This window comes from Pyrgilauda ruficollis, unplaced genomic scaffold (genome assembly GCF_017590135.1).
Source record: "Pyrgilauda ruficollis isolate IOZ18807 unplaced genomic scaffold, ASM1759013v1 scaffold23, whole genome shotgun sequence".
NCBI classification, from domain to species: domain Eukaryota; kingdom Metazoa; phylum Chordata; class Aves; order Passeriformes; family Passeridae; genus Pyrgilauda; species Pyrgilauda ruficollis.
This window is the reverse complement of record NW_024522539.1, coordinates 4940134-4964970: the sequence shown is the minus strand read 5'-3', so window position 1 is coordinate 4964970 and position 24837 is coordinate 4940134.

Here is a 24837-nt window from a genome sequence, read left to right as displayed (position 1 = left end):
GTCAGGTGCCCAGCAGCTCAGCTCTGGGAGCTGTGCAGTGGGACCCAGCACTGGGGATGCTGTGTGTGGGATCCCAGACCCCTCTGCTCCTCCTGTGGCAGGTGACAACCCAGGCCACAAAACCCAGTTTGCTCACAGGGAGAAAGGCTGGCTTGCCAGATAAGGTCCTGCTAAGCCTTGGTGATGTGATGAGGGTGAGATGTGACAGCTGCAGGCACTGCAAATATCTCGGTGTGCTGCTCTGGGTGCCAGGCTGCTGCATCCCAGCAGCACGGCGCTGACAGCTGGAACCTCTGCAGAGACCAAGCAATCACCACAAATGACCTGGAGGCAGACAAATAAAAGTCATTTTGAGTCCCTGGTATATTCCATCAAAGAATCTTTATTGGAAAACCAAATGGGAAATCCCAAGTCCTTTTTTATCACTGTGCTGCAGAGGAGAATGTGGTAAACTAATGAGTCAGTTTAGCTTGGGGAACAGAGGTGTTTGGTGATTTGGGGAGAGAGGAAATGTGCAGCTGTAGTGAGGGATTCCTGATTTAGGATGCACATGGAGTAACGTGGGCAGCAGGTGGCAAACTGAAGATGCAATATCTTGTTACAAAACTAGCAAAATATATTTGCTGCAATTAAAGTCTCAAGACGCCATGTTGTTACAAACCTGGAAAGTGCATCACGCTGTGAACTGGGAGATCGTGTTTCATTTCTGTAATGGATATAATCATTCATTCCTTTACAGCCTTGCTGATGCTGCCCACCCTGTTTGATGTTATATTTCAGGTCACACACTTACTGGTAAATGTTCCAGCACTGAGCTCTTCAGGCCTGTGCTCTGCATCCTGGACAGCAACTCACCTTTGGAATATGCCTCAGGTTTGTTAGCAAAGTCTTGGATTTTACCATTAGGACAGAGATCCAGCAGATGGGAGGGGAAGGAGAGCAATTTCCTCATTTCAGCACAGGGCTGAGCATTGGTTGCATAGTTTATGTTCCTTAAACACTTTTGAGGAATGATCATACAACATAAATTTTACAATTGACTCAGATAGTCCTTTCCCTTGGAACTATAACTAGAAGGACAAGATTTTGAAATAGTCAGTATTCATGATGAATAATTAACACCCTTTCCTCTATGTGTGTGCCTGTACTCTTGGAACTGAGATCCTGCCAGAATTCAAGAATATCAGCCTGTTAGGGGAAAAATTAATTTTGAGACCAAAGAAAGGAAGACAGGATGTAAAGAAGGTGTAAGGGAAACCTGAAGTGATGGGAGTTTTCAAGAAATCCAGATGCTCTCGAGCTGAAATCATAAGAAATAATCACTTAATATCTGGGTAATTTGAAAAATAGATGACAAGGATGGTAGAAAACAGCTGTTCCAAGGAGTCTAACCAGGTTATTTCTCAGAGAGAAGAAAAAAAAATGTCCTGTCAACCGAATGGAAGATTTAACTCCTTGTGTCCTTGTGAGCCCCTGTTGCACTGTAATGACACTTGCAGATTCTAAGGCTGTTTTCTTGTTCCTTGGGGCAATATGGATCCTACTTTTTTCCATTCATCTCCCACCGCAGCCACCCTCATTTCCTTTATTAATTACCACTGGAGCTCAGCACAAGTGCAGCTTTCACACCAACAGCCCCATCTATCCTCCATTTCCTTCCATTTCCCTTAACCGTGCCAGTTCAGTTTACTGTGTTTTCTTTCTCTTGACATGAGATTTTCAACTTGCTCCATACAGTTTACTCATCAGCTCTCACCCTATAAAATTTCCTGGAGCAGGAGAAATTTGGAGGGTGCTGGGGCATCCTTTTACAGCAGAGCATTCTTTGCTGTAACATCCTTACTCCCCAGATCCAGAGTTTTATTTCTCTTTTGCATTGTTTGCATTACTTTAAATCGTGACGAATCCCAATAAATTCATTGTGAATCGTGAGTGAAAATTTGGTATGGGAGAAAACAGCCTCATGTCCTTTTATTGTTTAAAGTGGAGCATTCCCAGTGGGTAAATATCCTGTAGTACCACTGTGGAAGAGCAAATATATGAAAAACCACTTAGTACCACTAAGGATACTAATGTAGTTAGAACATTAATCTTGCTGCAGCTGTTGTCAAAACTGTCACAGGGCTTAAGGTGGTTCCCTAGAGCTCCTCAGGAGAGAACAGCACCAGTGTTTGGTGCGGTCTTAACGGGAGGAAACTGGATCCGGGGCATTTTTCATTTAGATGTACAGACAGACATGTGCTTCCTCCCCAGGATTCCTGCAGCCTGTTCTCATCTGCACAGTATCTGTGAGAGCTGGGACAAGCCCAGAGCTGGAGGCTGGAGAGAGCAGGTGGTGGGAGCTGCTGGGGACGCTAAGCTGTAGGATTTTGTCAGGATGTTTGCAGAAAATGGGAAAGAATCCCATGAGAAGTGACCACAAATTTCTTACAGGATGCTCGAATGTTGCTGGGAGCAGGAACAGATGTGTCCTGTTGAGCTGCTACCTTCAGTCCTTTGTGTTGGATTTTCTTTTTTTCCCTCCAGGATCCTTCTTTTGGGCTGATCCACAGCAATCAATACCTTCCCCACATTTACCTTTTGCAACCCTCTCTGCCTGGTGTTGTAGCATCAGTCTAACTTCCATTTAAGCTCTAATTCATAATAATTTGTAGGGGGAAGAGGAGGGAGGAAAGGGCAATTTCTTCATTGCATGCTATCCAGAAAAAATTAAAAAGTTCTACATTAAGTGATTCCAGTATTGAAAGCTCTCAGGATTTTTAGGAAAATCTCAAAAGTTTGGGCCTGGCACAAAGGATAGGGCAACCCAGCTGGGTGCAGGACCTAGAAGATGGTTGAAATCTCCATCTGTGAACACTGAGGAGAGAGAAGGACCTTGTTCTTTTCTTTTGTCACCCTTGGCATGTGAGATGGTGGACATGGAGGTGGACATGGTGGGATCACCTGCAGCCCTTTTCTGGAAGGAACTGAGAGACTTGAAGCCTATTTTTGAAGGTCTCTGTTGTCTGCAGCTGTGGAGCAGTAGAACTCCTTTGTGTGATATCCTGGCATCAGTGAGACCCAGCTAGATTTGTGTTAAACTCTTTGTTCACAGGGAAAACTGTTCCCCTTGGGCTGAGGGGGCTGTGAAGGGCTCCTGGGGACCAGGCAGGACAGGGTGATGTAGAGACAAGTTTTGTAAATGATGGTAAACGTCTTAGGCTCTGTGTCAGATCTGTGACACCCAGCTGTGATCATCCAGTGTGCTGCCCCCTAAAAGCTTCACTCAGCTGCACACTTGCTGATTTATTGTGACCCTCTTCTCCAACCCCTGGAACCCCAAATCCTGCCATGGGGGTGCCCCATCACTGACTGCCTTCACGTTGCTTGCTGCCTCTTCACAGATATGGCTTTCCACCAAAGCTGCACGTGCCTTTTAGCTGGCAACACAAACCCAGCATTTCAGCATGGGAAAACTAGCCAGTGTGTTTTCTCTCTGAATAAAAACCTGTGTCCCTGGGGCTGGAGGGTGAGGCTGTGCCACTGCAAGCATTCAGGTGAGTGTGTCCTGTGCTTAATGGACACCAGCTCTAATGAAAGAAGCTGACTTCTTTCAGCTGGAGTCACTGCTATGAGCTGGGACACTGCAAATGAGTGCCACCCAAAATGAAACATTCCAGCTTTGCCTGAGAAATGTCAGTTCCTTTGAGGCAGCTGATGTCAGATGTTCAGAGCAATTCTTGTCATCATCTCAGTTACAGGCTGAACTCAGGGCTGGTCATTGGTGTGGGGTGGGCATGAGCTGAAACCCTGCAGCTGACTGTCACCCTGGTGCTGTGCTGGGAGCCTCTGCTGTGCCTTGATCTGCACAGAGCCTTGGCTGTGCCAGCAGACCGGTCCAATTTCTATTTGTTGATAGATCTCCCTCCCATCTGATACCTTGATTAACACCCATTGATTTCTCCTCTTTCTGCTGCTGAGCAGCAGCAGCCTGGTGTCTCTGGGAGGGGTTTCTGCACTGCATTTAAAACCCTCAGTGTGAACCAGTGCTAAGCACAACGTGCATTTCTGTATTTCAGGGCTTGCTTTTCCCTGCCACTTAGTGGCTTTAAATGGCAAAATATATTTGCAAAGACAAATTGCTCTGCAGGTACCATGCTGAGCTGCTGGAAAGGCTCCAGATGCCCAGAGGGATGGGAATGACTCCCTGCACCCCCTGTCAACAAGGCGAGATGGCTCTGAGCGTTCATTCTCCGCAAATTAAAATTAGAGGAGTGTGAAATACTGACAAGAAATTGCAGCGCTGTTTCAAATGCAGGGCAGTCATGCTGCTGAAAGGCTCAGAGGTCCACAGCACCTCAGCTCATATTCAAACCTTGAGTATTTTTTCAGAGCAGCAGAATTAAGTCCATTTTCAATATGCACAGGCTGTTTCTGAGTAAGGAACAGTTAAAGCAGGACCATTCCCCAGTAAATATCCTCTGTGCCAATATGATGAAATTGGAATGAACCTGGGACTCTGCCTCAGGACAAGCCATTAGATTATCAAACTGAAGAAGAATTTTATGTTATAGGTTGCTTTGGAAACATGGATAAAAATCTGTCCCTGGCCTCTTTTGCCCAGTTGCAATCCCCAGTGCTCCCAGTTTGTGAAAACACAGGGGGTGTCTGCAGTACCAAAACCTGGCAGTACAAAACCTATATTTATTCTACAATTTCTCACATGGAGACATGTGACCCTCTAGATCCTGGGTATTCCCCACTGGAAGAATAGCAAAAATTCCAGCTTCTTTCTGCAGCACTTGCTTCCTTCCCCTCCTCTCTCTACCAGGTACTCTGAAGTAGAGGGGCATCTTCTGCTTCAGGTTTTTAACCCTTTTCTCCCCAGAAGAGCCAGGGAATCTGATTCATTACATGTGGGTTCAACATGCATGCTATTTATTAGGATCAGCATCTCTGTAAATTTAGGCAAGAAGTTGCTTTTCAAGGCCCTGGGTGGCTCTAAACATTATTAAACATGGTCATTAGAACATGCCTTTCCAACCATTGAACGGCTGTGAACATTAAATATTTTGGTTTAATAAGTGCTTGCTTTTTCAGCTGCTGAGTGGCCTTAATCTTTTTTTTTCCCCTCATTAAAAAATGTTGTTTTTCCAGCTCATGAGCCACTGAAAATACTGTTCTGTTTTTTTCTCTTCCTTTTTATTTATTTTTTCCCTTTCTCTCTTTTTTTTAAATTTTTTTTTTAAAATTCACTGATCAGTTTATTTTTTTAAAAAGGGTGAGAATTTTGGAGCCTTTGGCTAAAAGAACTTGTTTTCAGCTACTAGGACAAGTATAGGGCAAGGCTTAAGATAACACAATAATCAAACTTTGCTTGTGTGAACAAGTTCCACCGAGATAAGAACATGCAAACTATCCAAACATCAGCAGATTGTCTTCTGTGTGTGCTCTGCAAGGATGGATGAATCACACTGCTGCATGCCAGCCTCCCCACCTGCCAGTCAAGCATGTCCTATTGTGTCATCCCTGTAGGTTCAGGGGGCAAGGTGTGAAGCAATCCTGGGGTCAGGGGTGAGGCTTGTGTGTTTTGGATTCAGAATGAAGATAATGCGTTGACTTAAATTTCATTTCCCGCATTTGTTCTCCAAGGGAGCCCAGGTTACATAAGAAGAAAGATAATCAAGAAGAAAGGTCTTTTGCTAAAGCATTAGACTGGAAAAGCAACTTCTGCTGCAGGCTCATTGTATGGCCATGGGAAAGTAATTTGTTCCATGGGTGTTGCCTAACCATCCCAAACTTCTTGGGATGCTCATCGTGCCCCAGCTGACCTCCAGCTGTCTTTCCAGGAAGGAGGATGTCTCTGTAGGTCCAGTATTCTCTGTGCTAGGACCACAAACTCTTGAGAATCACATCTCAGGGGGCATTAATTGTCTCTGTTTAGGCAAATAGATGGCAATCTTAGTCTTTCTGCCTAGCTCTCCCATAATATTAAATCCCAGGAATCTGCTGGACACACAGGCTGCCCGTTATGGTAGCTACCATTCCTGCTCCCCCAGATCCCTGATTTTTAGGGTGGCCCTGCTGGAGGAGGAGACACTGACAGGATGGAAGGCAGTTGGCAGGAAGTGGCCAACACCTTGCTCAGCTGGGGAGCTCTCCTGAGGGAGGCTGGAAGTGGCAGCTTTGCCCTGTGGCTGGGGCATTTGGCTTTCTGCAGCTCCTAAATCACCCACTTGGAATGCTCTGTGCATCAGCCTGGAAGGGAGTCAAACCGTTTTATGAAAGCTGCAATTAGTGGCTTCCCACAAACAGCATCCAGCACTGACAAGTGGCTGCTATGTAATGCTGTTTATGGACTTGTTTCAGGTAATGGAATTTCATTGCCTTTCAGGTGCTCTTGCCACAGGAAGCACATATATTTTTTCAGCTCTGTGATTTTTTCCACTAAATTGCACAAATCTTTATATTTGAGCAAGTGCATTGGAAACACTTTACTCTGCATTTATTCTGCAGTTCAAGTCCTTTGTGAAAGGAAGACATGTTCTTCTGGGAAAACCAGGGGAGAAAACAAAGGGAGCAGAGATAGTGGGAAACAAAACCTGGTCTTCACAGATAGTAAATCAGTGTACATGTATTGCCTCAGTGTGCCTGTGCTGAATTGGCTGGTGAGGGGATCCAAAATTCCTCTTCTTCTCCACCCCCAGCTGTGGCAGCTCCCACAAAGCTCTACCTGAACCCATATCTGTCTGTGGCTTTCTTGGGAGACTGAGGATGTGATGTGGAAGAGTTTCTTGACTCTTCTGCACAGTTACATGCTAATTGCTAGGCATGGAGCAAATCAACCTGAGCCTCCAAATGGCCTCTTCAACTGCAGCTGATTTAATGATATGGAAGGATAGAATCTTTATGGTTGGGAAAACACCTCTGAGGTCACCGAGTCCAGCTGTTAACCCAGTGGCCTCTTCAACTGCAGCTTATTTAATGATATGGAATGATAGAATCTTTATGGTTGGAAAACACCTCTGAGGTCACCGAGTCCAGCTGTTAACCCAGCACCACCAAACCATATCCCCAAGTGCCACATCCACCCAAGTTTTGAACACTTCCAAAACAATTATGTTGTGTTTTTTGTGGGAACAGAGGGCAAGGGCAGGTTCCCGTAGTTCTGGCTGGCTCAGGTAACATAACATTTTGCTGGGATGATACACTGCCTCCAGCCATCCACACTCCCTCCCCGTGTGGTCCAAGCCAAGCAGAGTCCTGCTGGGCTGCCTGCACTGGCATTTGATAGGAAAAAGTGTCCCATGTGGATGGGAGGGCACAGCCAGCCTGGAGATGTGATCACTTACACCGAGCCTTTAGGTCACTGTTAGAGGCATAAAGAGCATTTGTTAGGAAAGCTCAGCACCACACTGCACAGCATCCCCTTTTGTTCATGATGCTGAAATTGTGAGCCTCAAAGGCAAAAGAAGGCTGTGAACCCAAGGAACAGGTGAATCAAAGGCAAAGGAGTTGCTCCAAGGGAGAAAATTTGAAATCAAGGTTGCAGAAAACCAAGGGATAATTAATGGGATAACGCAGGTAATACTATCACACAGCACTAAAACAATACAGAGCTAATTAGCTCAAATATTTGCTGACAACGTGTGTTTTGAGGAGAGGGGGGCATGGGATTTCATAAAACTTAATTAACTCATAGAATAAATCAGTTTCATTCATTGCCACAACAGAGCCAATCAAGATAGGCTTACTGTTTGCTCATTTGGAAAATGATTAGGATTCCCATTTAGACTTAATTACAGTGCAAAGGTTGACAATTATCATCTTTGTGGAAGCACTGGATACCACAGTATCTCAGCTGAACATGTGCCTGTAATTATAGACATCATTTTCTTAGCAGAACATATAACCCACTTATTACCTGGATTTTGTGCCTGTAATTACAGATAGTAGAAATAAAAAAAAAAAAAAAATCAGAATAAGTCTGGTGCTGAGTTACTTTGGACATTTTCACAGTAAATTACTTTGTGCAACTGTTTGTCACAAATTAAAATGTTGGTTTGTGCTTTATAGTCCCCACGGAAGGGAATTTGTGGACGTACCAAGGAATCAAACCAGCCACATGGGTCGTATTTTGACACTGCCAAGAGCAGCACTGCTCACATTGGTTTGGGTCATAAAGCCCTCCTCATACCTCCCTGAAGTTTCTCGGGTTACACAGGCATGTACTTATCATTGCAGAAGCAAAGTGCTGAGAGAAACTTGGTCAGTCACTTTGGAAAATCACAGCTTGATCTGAACCACAACCAAGTAGACTCACCCTGCTGACCAAAATAAACCACTTTAATATGAAAGATTGCAAGCAGTGCTTGGCTACGATCATTTTTAATCCTGCCAAACAAAAATGATAAGCAGGTAGAGATTCCTCTCTTTTGCCAGCCCAAATCCCTCCAAGAGGTTCCTTCAACTCATCACATCCAGGGGCTGTGCCATGGCTGAGGTAAGAGAAAGGGAAAGTTCAAAACATTTTACAGATTTTAATTACAGATAAGGCAGGGGGTAAAATGAGGACATAACAAACACAAGCTCGATTTAGTCTGATTTGTCACCATCCCTGGACCTCTGTTTATCCCATGGGCTTGTGAAGATGGAGGGAGAGTGTCCTTTGGAGGGAGCAGCAATGCTGAGCACTAAACAAACACCATCACATTTAACAATAAAGTTGAATTAGCTTCTTCCCTTAGTTTTAATTATATTTGTTTCCAAACCATGGTTGGTGAGGTAGAAATAGGCGAGACTCCAACTTTCCTGTATTTGTTTCACACAGGACGTGTCTGACCTTAGATGAATGCCTGAACCTCCTGGGGAAAATGGCCCAAGTGACCTTGGGACCAGGGCATCACATTTTCTTGGGCAGGTTTTTGCCTGCTTGCCAGCTGAAATGCTGAGTTTGCAGCAGATAGAGATGATTTGCAAGGAAATAGAAGGAAAGAATGGCTTTCCACTTATATATCCTGTGTATTTTCCATGCTCTGTAGGAAGGAATATACCATTCAAATTTTTTTCCTATCTTTGCTGTGCTTCTCTTGAAAAACTCTATTTGCATCCAGAAATGAGCACTGCCCCACTAGGAGGGGAAGAAACCCAGATTTATCAGGTCAGGTAATCCCTGTGCACCATGATCAACAAATAGTGTCAGCAGGATTTCAGGGAGTACATTTCCATAGCTGTGTTGAAAGGCAGCTGGGAGTCTAGAGGCAGAAAACAGAAAAGTTTTTTGCCTTTTTTTTTTTTTCTCTTTTTCTTTTTTTAAGGTTTTCCAGGAATATTAACTTGTGTTTTCATTCTCCTTTTCTTTCATAGGTGTAGATAAAAGGGAAGGAAAAAAGTTTTGAGTGTTGGCTGTGTCCTTTTGAATGTTTAATGTTCAGGTGCTTTTAATATTGCTTGAATGCTGAGCATTTTGTAAGGAGAATAAAAGCAGTCATAAAAATAATACAACAGGAAAAATAAGTCCTTACATTGTTTGAGGTGCTTTTAAAGCTGAAGGCCTTTGCTTTTATTTTGTTTCTTATCCCACATTCACTGGAGTTTTATGTAGCCATGGAGCCTGCGTGGTATTATTGTGTTGCTTTGGAAAAGCTGAGAGGGTGGATTTTTTGATGCCTTGGCTCCCATCTGCCTGGCAGCACGAAGTTCCTTCAGATGTCAGCATTGTGCTCATCTGCAGGCTGGGGAGGCAGCTCAAGCCCTGGAATGCCAGGCACTGCCTGGTGTGACAGCAGGAGGATCCCACATGGGAGCTCAGAGCTGGAGCATCTCACTGCAGGCAAGTCAGAACAGGGCAGCCGTGCCCCAACACCGCTTTCAGTGCAGGATGAGCGAGCTCTCGTTTGAACTGCTGAACTACAAATTCCCCTCCTGGCCCAGCTGCCACGGTGGGTGGGACGAGGGGGAGAAGAAAGAAGGAACAAGGCACCAATAGGGGTGTGCAGGTGTGGGTGGTGGGAGCAGCTGACTTGCCAAACCCACCGGAGTTCGCTCCACCCAGCTGAGCACAGTTGGGAAATCTGGCAGGGTTTGATTGCCTGGTGCATGGAAAAGCTCATTTGGAATGCCTGGTATCTCCAACCAACCCACAATTAAGTGATTAGCTGCAATGATCAGAGGTTCAAAGAAATACACAGGGTTGAGAAGCATCCTAGCTTGTTTAAAAAGTAAGGATAATAATTTAAAAAAAAGAGCCCAGGGAGAGAGGAATCCTCTTAACAGAAGGAAGGAGGGGGAAATGAACAGAGCAGAGGTTTGTTAGCATATACCAAATCAGGCTTATTCACTGATTTCATGCAGAACTAGTTGTGCCACTGCAGTGTTTATTTATCCACTGCAGGAGTCCCAGATACAACAACAGACACAGGAGCTCCTTGGCACACAGGTATTTGTCAGCTGGTGGTAGAGACTTGTGAGAAACAAGGCAGCAGCTGCAGTGATGTGCATAGTTCCTGCCTTTGAAGTAAACAAGAACTAAAATCTTGAAGATGGGGTTTTGAGGTTCAAAGCTAACATTGTAATGTGTGGTTACAAATCACTGACCTTGAAAAGATGGGAAAAAGGTTCAGGAGCAAAGGAACACATGCTGAAAACAGCCTCCTGCAAGATTCACCAAGTTACATTTATATCAACCTACTTCAGCATCAGAAATCTTGGGTTTCATTTACTTTCCTCCTTCACCCTTCTTTAGTATCATCTTTGTCTTTTTTGGAAAACACTGCCAAAATTGTATATTTCTGTCTCAACCAAAAGCTGTCTGAACCTCCCTGTTGTTCTGAATTAGTGTCATAAATGGAAGAAGTTTTGACTTGTCAATGTGAGTTTTGAAAAGCAAGTTGATTTTCATATCCTTATCTGAATTCAGCCTGTCTGTGTATGTTAAGTGATTAGTCTGTTTTTGACTCTTGGAGATGCTGCCAACTTAATAGTCATCACCTTGCAGAGGTGTAAACACCACAAGAAGTCAAGGAAAGTAATTTTCTTGTTATAAAGGTTTCTGGAGGTTAAGCCTGGAATAGGATAGAAAGTGGAGTTTTAAATTTCAAAGATAAGTAGCAGAGGCAGCTAAGGTGCCACACAGATTATAAAAAAACATTATTACTTTATTATAGCCATCCCTCTGTGTATAAAACTGCAGCTAAAGTGCCACACAGATTTATAAAAAAAACATTATTACTTTATTATAGCCATCCCTCTGTGTATAAAACTGAGAGGAGAGGGACTTTTTTTCTCCCTTTGCTTTTTACTAGAGGTATTTTATGCCAGAATTCTTAGCTGTGCTCTTCAGAGGTGAGAGTAATTTTAGTGTGGTGGTTGTGAACAACTCTTGCATGGAGCAGGGATTTGGTGACTAAGAGAGAAGGCCTTGGGTGCACACAGGTCTGAGATTGTAACAGAGTTTGCATTAAGAAAGGATGAGAAGCAATGCCTGAGCTCATGCTAAGCTCCTCTACAGGATGACTGTAAAATTATTTTTGAGAGAGATCCAGGTAAAGCTTATGCATAAAAATTAATCCAAGTGCTCAAACCCAAGCAACACATTTTTGATACAGAGCATGTCATCTCAGTGAGCTGGAGAGACACAAAATTAAAGGTGAAGTGGCCCAGATCACCTTGGTTTTCATGTTTGAGGCTGTTGAGTGCCTTACTTTGAAAGAAGAGTACAGAAATAAGTGCCTTCTGAATATGCTAATAAATTGAGAGTATTCAGAGGGGATAGAAACTCCTTGTATGTGAAAAATATCCTTGGGAGCCAGTGCTAGACGTTATGCAAAGTGAACCTGGCAGAAGTGATGGGGAGCAGAGTGGAACTGCTGAACAGGTTTGTTGTGTGTCTTCTGCAGGAGGAAACCTTCAGTGCTGGGCAGAAGGAAGCCTGCAGAGGGCCGTGGGAAGAGGCAGAGCCAGCTTTGCACGGGAACACCTCATCCAAGGAGAGGATCCAAAGAAACAGGGTAGGAGATTCAGTGCTCTGCACTGCACGTGCATTGAGGTATTTGCTCTTGGCTGTAGTCAATCAATAACTTCTCTTCAAGGCTTTCCAACCCTCCCTGAAGGAAACCCTGGGGGTGCCCACTCCAAGTCACACCTGGTTTGGAGCAGGCAGCCCCTGGCAGGGCAAAAAGGAATGTCCAATTTGTTCAGCGAGGAAGTATGTTTTGAATCTCAGTGAAATCTGACTCCCTGGATCAGGAGAGATAGTGCATGGGGTTTGAGACAGAAATCAATCCCCTTCTTGAAGTGGTTGGGAAAAAGGGGCGATCTGTGTGGGAAAGCTGGAGGAATGGCGGGAGAGAAAAGAAAAATTACATGCATTAGTGGTTTATGCCTTCCAGACATTTACAAACTCTGGGTAATGCAACTCAGAGGGAATTTTAGTCATTCCAAGGAGGTTGCATGATTTAAGAGGGTGGGAGGGTTGCAGTTTGCTCTATGGTTTAACCCACAAATAAAACTTCCATCACGCGGTTGAGTATCTGGAAGGAATTTGGGGGTGCATTTTTTAGGAGCACAGACATTAATAAGGCATAGCTTTATTGCCTCAGTGACCTATCACCTCAGCATCATCTGGCCCTGTGCTGCCCATGGGATGTAGAGGTTAATGTGTAAAACACACCACAGCTTCGACAGATTTGGGGAAACAAAGACAGTCTTGCGGTTGTTGCACTTGTGATTTTTTTTACAGATGACATTGCTCTCTCTGTTCTATGCCTTAAAGACAACCTACCCAATCCATTCTCCCTACTCTCTGCCTTCCAGAGAGAGCTAAAACCAAGATACCATGTAGAAGAAGGGCCAGTGCCCATCATCAGACCATGATCTAATGAAATTAAAACTCTGTTACGTGTCCCTTTAATATATTCTCCTTCCTGTTTCATTGAGTGATATCTTCCAGTCCTTTTCCTAAATAGCTGATACCTCAGGAAAGTTCCTAGAGTGTTCCTCATAGTATTCCACTTGCAGAGGCCACTTTATTTTATTTAATACATATTGTTATCTCAAGTTTAGGATGAGTTCTCTCAGCATTTTTCTTAATAATCTCTATTTCATGTAGAATTTTTCCTTTTCTATTCCATTCCATTCCCTCCTTATATTTCCTGTATTTTTCACATTCCAAAATGCTTTTCTGCCTTGGTTTCTGACATGTAAAGATCAGACATATATCAGTATCAATAAAATCCCTCAATCTGTTTTGTGATGAACAACAGATGAGAATGACAGCAGTGAAAAAAACCCAAGCATTCTCCTTTCTTGAAGGCCATTAAAAAAATGGAGGAAAAAATATTTGGAACTGGGATGAGAACTTCAGTCAACTGAGGGTTTAATTTTTATCCTTATTTTATTGGGAAAGGGAAACAGAGGCAACAGAACTTGGCCAAATGAGTCAGTCATCCATCCAGCCTAAGCAGATGTGCTGGCCTGATGCTGGCTTCTTTCAGAAATACCAAGACTCATTTTGATTGTGAAATACTTGCAGAAGTGCATTATCAGAGAGCCTCAAAGGGGTTCATTTCAGAGCTAGTGGTTTGAGACTCCTCTGATGTGAAGGAAAAGTAGATAATGCCTCATATTTCAATCAGACCACGAGCAAAGACTCAGAACAATCAAATTCAGCTCCTTAGCTCTTTATGCCATACTTCACACCTTTTACAGCAATAGGAGAAAGTTTGAGCCAGTGGAAGCTGGAGCAAACTTGAAGAGTTGCAGCAATGAATAGGTCTGAGAGAATTTGGGTTTGGACTCATGGGGACATTTTAACAGCTCTGTGTGATCTACTGGGGGAATAGCAGCAGGATAATTTAGTTCCTCTCACTTCAGGTGTAAAGTGATCTCAGTCATGATGGAAATTTCCAAAGTGATGTGCTCTTGATTTGCTTCCTTTCTTCTGCCCCTCTTGGGCCAGCTCTTCAGAGCAACTGGCTCGTGGTCCAGGCTGTAATTTGGTCCATGATTAAAGTCCTCCCTCTCCCATGTGCTCCCACTGTCCTCAGCACTTATTCCTGAGGGGATCTAACTCAGGTAACTGGTGACCATTCCTAACCCTGAATTGCCCAGACAAAGCAGGGAGCTGCAGAGTCAGCTGTTGAGGGTAATTAGGCAGCTGATCACAGCTCCACTTCCAATCCAGGCGCTTTGGAGAGCTGGAACAAAATGTGTTCTGTGTGGCATCAAAAGTCAAAGTACAACATGAAAATACACTGGGGGCTGCCCAGCCAAGGCAGGAGAGGAGTCACTGCAGGCTGCTAAATTAGCTTCAGAAGCAGAGTGAGTGTTGGGTTGATGCCCCACAGCCATCTGCTGCTGCCTTGTAACTTCTGCAAGAGCTGGTTCAGGTGTGCTGCCTCCCTCCTGTGTCAAATGCATGGCCTTAGAAGAGCTCTGAAGGCTTTCAGGCCTTCCTTAGGCAGCAAAGTCTGAATATATTTTATATCCTGCTAAGATCTCACAGAGGAGAGAATATGTGCTGTGATGAATAAAAAATGAGGCATGCAGAGGGTAGTCTAGAAAAGAATCATTTTAACCAGTTGTTTTGATTTTCCTTATGGATAAGGCTGCCATTGTTATTTGAAAAATGTGAAAATCAGCTTTTTTAATAACTTTCTTCTTTTTTTTTTCTTTTTTTTTTTTTTTTAAGGAGGGGGTGGAGGAGTCTAAATGGCAGGTATTTTCATTGTGACCCTCTTCAGAAAAATGCCATGCAAACATATTTCTGTAAAGAGCACACAGGGCTTAGGCTGCTTCGACAGTAGCCAAAGCAAGCAACAAAACATATGAATGCCTCCAGACTGCTCCCAGGGTTTTGTTCCACTGCCAAAAGCTGAGCCTCACACTCACAGCATGAGGCAGCAAACTCCTCTGGCTTCATGTGCTTGCACATGAGGTGGATTTAACAGAGAGATTGTTACACTCCCCTCACTTCTTCCCTTCTATTTCTCCCTTAAGGTCTTGGTCTAAGAAAATAATATGGAAGTAATTCTGGATCCAGTGATACTGAAGGCAGATGAAACAACTTTGCCAGCTGCAGCACATTTTTGTCAGAACATCTGTGCTTGTGCACACTTTGGAAAGACCAGTTTGAGCGTGTTTCATCAGGATGCTTCTGTCTTGTCCTGCGGATGGCCGGATATTGGGAGATTTCTTAGATACTGTGTGTGTTTCCTGAGGCTGTTCAGAATTCAGGATCAAGATGCTGGAAGGACTTTTGGTGTCTGCTCAGGAGGATCTGGATAGATACAAATACAGGTGTTTTCCTTTCTGTGTCTTTCTGGCACTCAGGGAATTTGGGATGAGCTCTGTGCATTGCTGGTGGGACATCATGCCCTAAGAGACAGATAAATCCCATCATCACAGGACAACCTTTCCTTTCAGCTTGCCTGTTCCCTGAGCTCTTTCTCAGCTAATGGGAGTTAATTGTCCCCAGGGTAAGGAAAACAGCTATAATTCCTGGCTGCAGGGGTTTGGTTGCTTAAATATCTTCATTGCACTGGGAGACTTACATCAATTCAAAGTAGTTGGCCACTGTTTCATGAATATAAACCTCTGCAGGCAACAGTTTGAGTTTGCTGTTCCATCCCCCCGGAGGAGGGGAGCTGCTGGGGGATGCTGCCCTTGCACCTTGAGCCCTTGTGTAACCATCAGAGTGGCTCTGATCTGCATGGACACTTTGATGGACACAGTCATGAAGCAAATGTCAGCACTTCCCTCCCCAAATCCTGCTCCCCAGTCCACGCAGCAGCAGGAGGCTCAGGCCTGGAGTCTGCAGAGCATCTTTCCAGGACGGGCCTTGAGGAGTGTGCCCAGTATGTGTGAGGAATGTGTGTCTGCTGGCAGACATAAAATCCTCAAATCTGTAAATGTGGAAATAGATCATGTCAGAGGGAAACTTTGATCACCCATGTGTAATTTTCTCATATGCAGATGTCAGCTTTCATAAAGCCTATGAGTTCAGTTTCAGATTAATGTGAGTTTTGCCCCCATTTATTTTGCATCACTTAAGAAAGGTTGACTGGGTCCTTAAAAGTGTGTCAGCCCTGATTAAATCAACCTTTAGGAATCATCTGGTAGAACCTGGGCATGTTTCTGTATTTGGAAATCTTCACTTGAAACTGTCTTTTGTTCCACTTATGCTTATACACTAAAACAGGTGGACAGTAATGCTCTGTCATCTGCTATTCTTGGATTACGTGGATCATAAGAGATTTTAATTAGATGAAGAAATGATTTCTGAGGGTTCATTTGGGGAATTGCTTCTGTGGGTCTCCTGCCTGTGCAGGAGTGGGAGCAAGTTATGAAAGCTTTGGAGCTGTATCAGTAAGTTTGAAGCCTCTTACCCAGATATCTCCACTTTTCCCTCCTTTTTCTGCTTCTGAACAAAGGGCTGCAGATAGAGATCACAATCCTGTGCTAGGAAAAGCTGCCTTCTGAACACGTTCGTGCATGAAGAATATTTCCCAGAAGCAAATGCGTTTTTCTAATCTCAAGACTTCGCTTTGTGCATCGAGATCAGATTTAAAGCAATAGGAATTCATTGCCAGACTTCCCCTCTGCTATGTACAAATTCTGCATATCAAAGGTGGCAGGATTCATCTGTGCAAAATTGATTTCTTAGAATTTGTGAGGCCAGGTTTTATCCAGCAGCAGTGTGATGGCATCACTGAAGGGCATTTCTCTTGTTAACAACTAAACAGTCAGAAAAGGGGAGAAACATCTTGAATATGATGACCAAATGGGGGTGCAGGAATTTCTTCCAGGTGTTTCAGGCATCAAACAACTCCTTGGCTTGGTCTGATGAGCTTTGAAAGTTACTGTTCAGGATTAAAAGTGTTTAGATGCTAAAATTTTATGTTTTTGAAAGCTCTGCTGTGGGCAGCACTGAGAGCCATCCTGTAGAGCCTGCTTCTCCCATGTGGGCATTTTCCCACTGACAGCTGAGCTGGCCCCTGCACCTGTCTCCTAAAAGTCCCCAAGGAGGAATCTCCTGGCTGGGTGATGCTGCGGGGGTGACCCTGAGCATCAGCTGAGGCAGATCTCTGTGCACTGATGTTAAACCAAGTGCCTGCTTGTCTCTGAGCTGTCAAGTTGTCACCAGTAGCTTAAAGAGGCCTTATCTCCCCTTTAAGATGATGGAAATCACAAGATCTTAGTTTCTTACAGGCTGACTTCATTAATTTCTTCCTAAACTGAGACTGCCAGACTAAGGTAAATTCTACACAAACATGCCCAGCCATCAGAACCCAAAGAATTTGAATTATCAGTGTATTTCAGATGCAAAATCCTTACTACTCAATCTTCTTTCCTGCTGTGTGATATTAAACTAGATACCTAATCGCACTCTCTGTTAGATTTGATTTATATTAAAATAGTTCACTTGCTTCGCTGAGTAAGCTGCTCCTGTGTCTGGTTCTGATCTCAGGATTTCAGTCACGTAACCTTGAAGCAGATAGAGACCAGCAGAAGAAACGTCTTTAAAAGTAGGATTAAACTTCTTTAGAACTGGAATTAAACTTCTTTAAAAGTGGGATGAATTCAACTGGCATGAGCACAGAGAGCTGAACCATCCTCTCTCTGTGCTTGCATTCATGATTGTTAAGAGGAGATAAAAGGACTTTCAAAAAGGGATGAAGGAGAGATGAAGGAGGAAAATAGGGAAAATGATAATGATATCTGTGGAAGTTTCTAATTTGATTTTTGAAGTATAAAATATTAAGTTGGTCAGTGATGGAATGCTACAGGCAGAACTATGGATTCTTGGCAATTTATATTGATTCAGAGGAAAATGAAATTTAGGATGTATCTGTATGGAAGGTGGCCTGAACATTTAAAGCAGGTCTAAGAGTCTGTAGATAATTTTGCATTCAAAGAAACAGATGAATTGTTCCCCCTTGCACCCAAAAATCTCTTTGGGATCTGTGTGTGTAAATGTATCAACCCAAGATACCTTATTCACAGAATTGCTTTGAACAACCTGGGACCTTCACCAGAATCAGTGATTTACAAAGGTAAAAGCCATGATTCTGCAGGTGTGCTGAGGTCTCTGTGAGATGGGGGACAATTGAAAAATCTCATTCACCTGATGGCTGTGGAAGGAAAGCCACAAAATATGAGGATCCCTGACCCAAAAGAAGCTCTTCTCTTGCTGCCAATGTCCAGGAAGCCTCTGTGGGGCAGATGTGAAATTAATAGCAAAACCTATTTCATTGTCCTGCCCTTGGAGAAGCTGTAAGTACCAGCAGCCACACAAAAGAGTTGGGGGGCCAGGGGGGATGCTTGAAAATACAAAATTTTATTTGTTCTTCCTGGTGTAGTGTTCCAGTTACTTGTGGCTTCCACTGCCCAAACTCCATGGCAGTGAAAGCTCAGTGCTGCTATTTGTCCTTAGGTGTTGCAAGTGTAAGGTTGATCTGCTTGGAGTGGGATTTTTTTATTGTGAACGTTTTATTAGCTCACTCTTTAATCACAATTTAAAGAACAGAAAAAACAATGGTTAATTTAGGCTGTAAAAATTGAGGGAGCTCTTCATCAAGAGGGATGTTCTGCAGTAACCCCTGAACACAGACAGTGGTGACAAAACCTGGACTGCTTTTGAAACAGAGATGAATGAGCGAGGTGCTAGTGCTAAGGAGCTATAATGACTCTAATTAGGGTTAATAATTTTACCAGAGATATTAAGCTTTATTAGTGCTGGAGGCAATTTCACCCCGTGGTTCTTGGGTCTGGCCTGTGGTGCTGTCCTCTTATAGAGCAGTAGTGTGACTACACTGCTATTACTCTTGATTTGCACTGTTAGAGATGAAGGAAGGAGCCAACATATTTCCAAGATATATTTTATAATATCTTTTTTCAGATTTTATAGAAGCCCACTGGTTTCCTCCCTCTTAAACACTTTAAAATTTTCTCACACAAAGTGTTGTTTGGAAGGCTAAGATAATTCAGGAGGGAGGAGGTGCTGAGGCAGCCAAAGGTGTGTGTGATAAATTAATGTAATTACTCAGGTTTGCACTATAGCTCAGAGACTGCACTGTGGGAGCACATGAATGCAGTAATAAAGGTAATATATCACCAGCATAAACAGAGATGGACACATAAACACCATCTGAGGCCCACACTACTTCTAGATATGTTGCCTTGCCACATCTGGCCCTTGATAACAGAACAGAGCTTTCATGCTATTTTTACTCCAGACTTTCTTTTCATAGGACTTTTGTTTGATTTCCTACTGCCTCTCCCTCCTCCTCTTTGCCTCTGGCTGCACTCCACATGTGCTTGGGCATGACAGTAAACATGCAAAATCACATCAGCAAGGCAGTTACAGAAGGAGAGAAAATGTAATTTTTTTTTCTATTTATCTTCTCAGATTGCTCTATCTGACTGCTCATGCTGGCTGAAGGACTTGGATTGGCTGTTTCAATCTGTTAAAACAACTTTCCAAACTTGTTGCTCTGGTCCTATCTTTGCACCCTCCCTGCAGAACAAACTTCTCAATCAAGTTGTTTTCCTTTAAATCCTCATCTATCTCAGCAACTCCTTCTCTTATCCCAAACTTACCCACCTAACTCATCCACTGATCCTGTACTGAAGTTTGTAGGAGACAATTTAAAATGAGGTATGCCATTCTCCAGGTGTGGGAGTGGTTTCCATTGCTCATCTTTGTCTTTACACAAATGTTCACTCTTTGTGGGGGCAGATAACCTGATTACAGAAAAATGTGTGAGCAAGGCCTGTGGTTGTGTCTCAAGTCTTCCACATTGGTAATGAAATCTAAATTTGAGAGGGGTTCTAAGAGCCAGATCTTTGATTTTTGACCAGTTGATCAAGGAACTTGATGAAGCAATGCTTTATTCTGCTATGGGATTTCTCAGCTGGGAGACAAACCCCATAAATCACCACAGAGGAATCTGTGAGAATGAGAATTTTCCTCCTGTAAGAGATGTTTAGTAGAAAGACCCCAATGAGAAGAAATTTATTACTCTGCTGTAGGGTTTTGTTCTACTTTCCAGTTGTACAAGTCCTGCATAGTTTAGGAGGTTGTCCAAAAAGTTGTCCAAAACCATTTTTTCCCTTTCCTCCTCTCCTTGCCAAAAGTGTGAACACAACATCACACTCCCAAAATGTTCTGTAAAGAGACTCACCCCCACCTTAGTAAATATCTAGGGAGAAGACTTCAGTCTGTATTTATAAAATGTTAATATAAGAAAATTAGTGCTCTTCTTTACTCCCAGAGTGAAAACTTTAGAAAGTGTTTTTAATAATTTTTGTCTTACTGACTGGTTTGCCCTGTGGTGCAATAAGGAGTTATGAGCAATTTGCCAATGAAATATTTCACTTCGAACCTCTGATTCAATATATGTGAGTCCATCTGCAGTGGACTACTTTAATATCCCTTGATCTGCAATAATAACTATAATTAAAGCCAAAATGAAGTTTCTATTGCCCATTTTCAAGTTATTTTTCCTCAAAGCAGCTCTGTGTAAATGTTCTTATGAAATATTATGAGCCTGAATGTTTTCAGATGAGAATGCCAGGCCAAAATTGGAGTTTTTCTGAAAATACTCTCAACAAAATGCAGAAACGAATGTTTGATGTTTCCTGGGATTCCCAGTAATTTGAGTACTTTATGCAGCAGCTTCTTCAAAAGTTGTTTTGATGTAAATATCCATGGCAGAAGCAAAGTTGTACATCAAAAATATCAGTGAATAATGGATGGAACATGCTAGAGTATAATGCACATGTTATGTAGTCCCTCTTGCAACAAAAATGAGCACTGCTCTGCTTTTTACCTTAGTGTCTGTAATAACCACACACAGGTAGGAATTCAGTGAAAGTCCTTTAACATCTGGGTAGCCCATTTTTCCAGCTCAGATGTTGTTTCCTCTCTCTGTTGTTTTTATGCGCTCTCACTAATGAGGACGTTGCAAATACTCAGGCCTTGGAAGTAAATCTTTTTCCTTTGGAATGAAAATAAACACCATTCACTCTCAATGGCTTCAACTTTTGTTCCCTCTTGTTTTGACTTTTGCTTAAAACAATAATAATAATAATAACAACAAAAACCATTTTGTCTTGTTTAGGCATTCCTGAGTCAGTACTAAATTAAGCAGAGAAATTACTTTCTATTGGCCACTGGAGATATTAGAAACAGAGAAATGTTTCTGTTCTTGGGGCATTGACAATGGGGTACCGAGAACACAAAATGTACTCAGTTAAATGGATTTTGACTTTAGAGCACCCCAGTTCAACTGGATGAAGGTATTTATAGGGTCATTCAAGCACACATGCAAATTATAAGTGAAGCTGAGCAATTGGAAGTGAAATGTTTGCCAAATTCACACATCTCCCTATAGATTAATGATTGCAAGAGATTTGCTTTTTAATGCAGGCAGGTGGGTTGGCATAAATGTAGTGTCCACGTTAGAAAGAGAGGCAGCATCTTGATGTTCTATTGATCTTGTAAAATTGCTTTTCATAAGAAAGATTGTTTCTGAATGATTTTATAAAATTGTAAGTCGCCTGCAGTATAAGGGACTGGACACAGTGTTCAAAGAGGTCCTGTCCATTGTCATGCCCACATTCTGTGTGTATGAGGAGGAAGACAAAATATCTCTAAACACAATATCTCTAAACTATAACTAAAGCTTTAGTTATAAGTTTTGAACAAAACTTGAGTTCTGCTCCTTTATGCAAATCTACCCCAAAGGGAGGGAACATAAGCATTGCATACTGAACTCACTGGAAGTGTATTTGAATAATTTGCTTTCTTGTATTCTCTGCAAAGATTGCTAAGCTAAAACACGTGAATGGACTAATTTGTTTAAAATGCCTTTTCTTCTTTCTCTTTATGTTGCCTTGGGCAATTTTAAGCCTTCAAAGACAGCTACAGTTTCTTAGCAGTCTGCCCTACTGAAGTAAGACTTTAATCAAGCTTACTAGCATCCAAATATGATGTGCAGCTGTACACTCTGCAGCTGATTGATTGATTTTTAGCCTTCCTGGGTACCTCAGAAAAAGTAGGCATACTGGAAAGATGCAAGTATTTTTCATGTAGGTATTTACTGTTCTTTTCCCAACCTTATCTCATTTGTTCTACTGTGATAAATAGGAACAGGGTAAATGGACATCTTAAATCTTGACAGTGAATTTCATGCTAGTCAAAATAAGATTTTTGGTTTTTTCCACTAAGTTTTAAAAAGGATTTAAGGATTAAAAAAAAAAAAAAAAAAGTTTTTCTAAAAATATTTCTATCAAAGAAGCCATTTTATCAGAAACTGGAAAATAATGAGTTTTGTGGATCAGACTGCTTTAGAGCCATTATTAGATTTGTTTAATATAAACAAGGATCTTGAAACTGAATCTTCTGTCTTGAGTACAGAAAGGTGGCATCAGCCCCTTTTTTCAAATTTATCCCAGCGTGGCTGTTCCAGTTTGCTGATCTTACCCACCCAGCAAGTTCATTACTCTGGCTTGTCTCTCTCCCCTGAAAGTTTTCATGAGAATTGTTGAAAGGTTTCATTTTAGTTCCGCTGTGGAGTGAAAATCAAGTCTCAGGATCATGACAGCTGGGGCTTTGGGGCTCTCTTTTTGCCTTTAATGGAATGAGCTTGCTGGTTTTAATCTGCTTCCATGGACTGAAGCAACTCCTGTGTTCAAACTGGCATTACTGACAGGGAGACAACTCTAGTTTGGGTGTCAGTTCTCTGGGACCTGCAACCTGCCTGGCAAGGAAATGTCATCAGGTAGGTTTTACCTCATTTAAATGCCATTATTCCAAGGATTTGCTCAATCTATGTACCCTGAAGTGGGAGAGACACCACAGAGAATGGAAAGATGGATGGCAGGCTTGGATGAATGCCCTAGTTAGATCCTCTATATTAGATTGTCATGCTTTTCCTGGCCCAGATGCTAACATCTAACACATTTTTAATACTATTGCCTGTTGAGATCCTATTAGAAAATGATTCAGAGTCTGGAAAAGTTAGGGGGAAAAAAAAGTTAATTCCCTAGAAATAATATGGTCATTATGTGTACACTGAATTCAATATGTTACTTGGGTTTTTTATGGCCTCTCTACCATCCTGCACACCAGCTTTTTAAAATTGCAGTCACATTCATTATGAAGTAAATGCCTAGTGCAAGTGATTCTCAAAACAGTTTGTAATTTAAATTCCTATTGGAAATAAAAGTAATGACCCACAATAGCTCATTAGTGGCTTTGCAAATGTTCATTATTTCCTCTCTCTTTGTCTTTCTCCTGGTTTTCTCCCCTTACTAAAAGACAGGGGAGTTTAAAGGTTTAGACTACCTTTAGAGCCATCCATCTCTAATGACCCATGAAAATGAACATTCGATTCCTGAATGAGGAAATCATCATTCCCCGGTGTTTTTGAGGGGATAAGTGTGTTCACTTAGCAATCTGTGAGGAAACTGGGTATTCCAGATGACTTTAAGAAATTATTTTATATTTACACCTAGGGGAATTAAAAAAATTATTCTAAAATATCAAAAGAAATACAGAGAAGGCCGTGAAGTCCCTAAAAAGATGGATATGAACAATTTGGATTTTGAATCCAAGTTGTTTTTAATGATACTCTAGATACTGCCACACTACCAAAGATTTGCCTGGCTGTCCATTGCTTGGAGATGCGCAAGGAGAGATAATTCCATGCTTCTAAGGAGAGGCACACAGCCCATTTCCCCCGGCTTCTCTGTCAGATGAAGACCCAGCATCTGCCATGCAGATGATCCTTGGATTTCTGGGTAAAATAGCACAGGAGAGAGGCAACACGGGGTGGCAGTGACCTTCTGCATTGTCTGCTCCCGTGAGCAGGATTTAAGAGTGCCTGCTCTGGAATGGTGTTATCCTTAATAAGAGGGTCACCCTTAAGAACACACCCTTAAAAATACCCTGGTTCTCACTGCCCTGAAATCCCCAGCCCCTCAGCACCACTCCCTGTTTGTCTCCCTTATGCTGGCTCATGTGGCAGCATTTGCTGTTGCTCTGGAAATTCCAAAATGCTCCCTGCCCCAAAATCCTCGCAGCAAAAATTCAGTGGGATCAAACCTGTGTCCCACATGGCTCAAGCATGGCTCTGCTATAGGGTGTGCTTGGAGAAAAAAATGAGGGCAAAATATCTTATTTATCTCTAGTTTCCCTCTTCCCCAGTAATTATTTTCTCCTCATTAGCAATCAGACCTTGGAGACTGTCAGTGTGCTGCTGATTGCTGGTGGGGGCAGGCCTTAAGGCAAACCTCTTTAGAATATAAAGTAACAGATTGCTTGCTTGTGGAAGGCTCTCATAAGTGCTCACCAGAAGTTAAGTTTCTGACTACTTTCTGTGTGTGCAAAGGGATTACTTTGGCAACATATACATGAAACAAAACCTGGTAACGTGCTTAAAAGCATTACCCATTGTTGGAATTCGGGTTATTCAGTGCAGTCATTAGATCACACCCAATAATTCTGTAAAAATTGATTTTTCCATCCTAAGGTCAATTCATTTTATTGCATTGCTTCAAGCAGGTTTCTCCAAAGCACAATGCTCCTCTGTGAGCCACCAGCACCGTGGCTGGTTTGCTGATGTTTACATTAGGTCATCTAAGATTTAGGTTTTACTGAGTTTGGACAAAACCAGCTCATTTGACCTATGATGCATTGCTTTTAAAAAATAACAAGAAATGTTCTTTTTCAACCCTCTTATCTGCTTCTTGCCTGAACTCTGAGATCACTTCTTTCTGACTGGTGAGGCTTACTGGAAGCAGCTTCTTCCCTGTGAGCAGGAGAGCAGCTGCTCTCTGCCTGTCTCTGCCTCT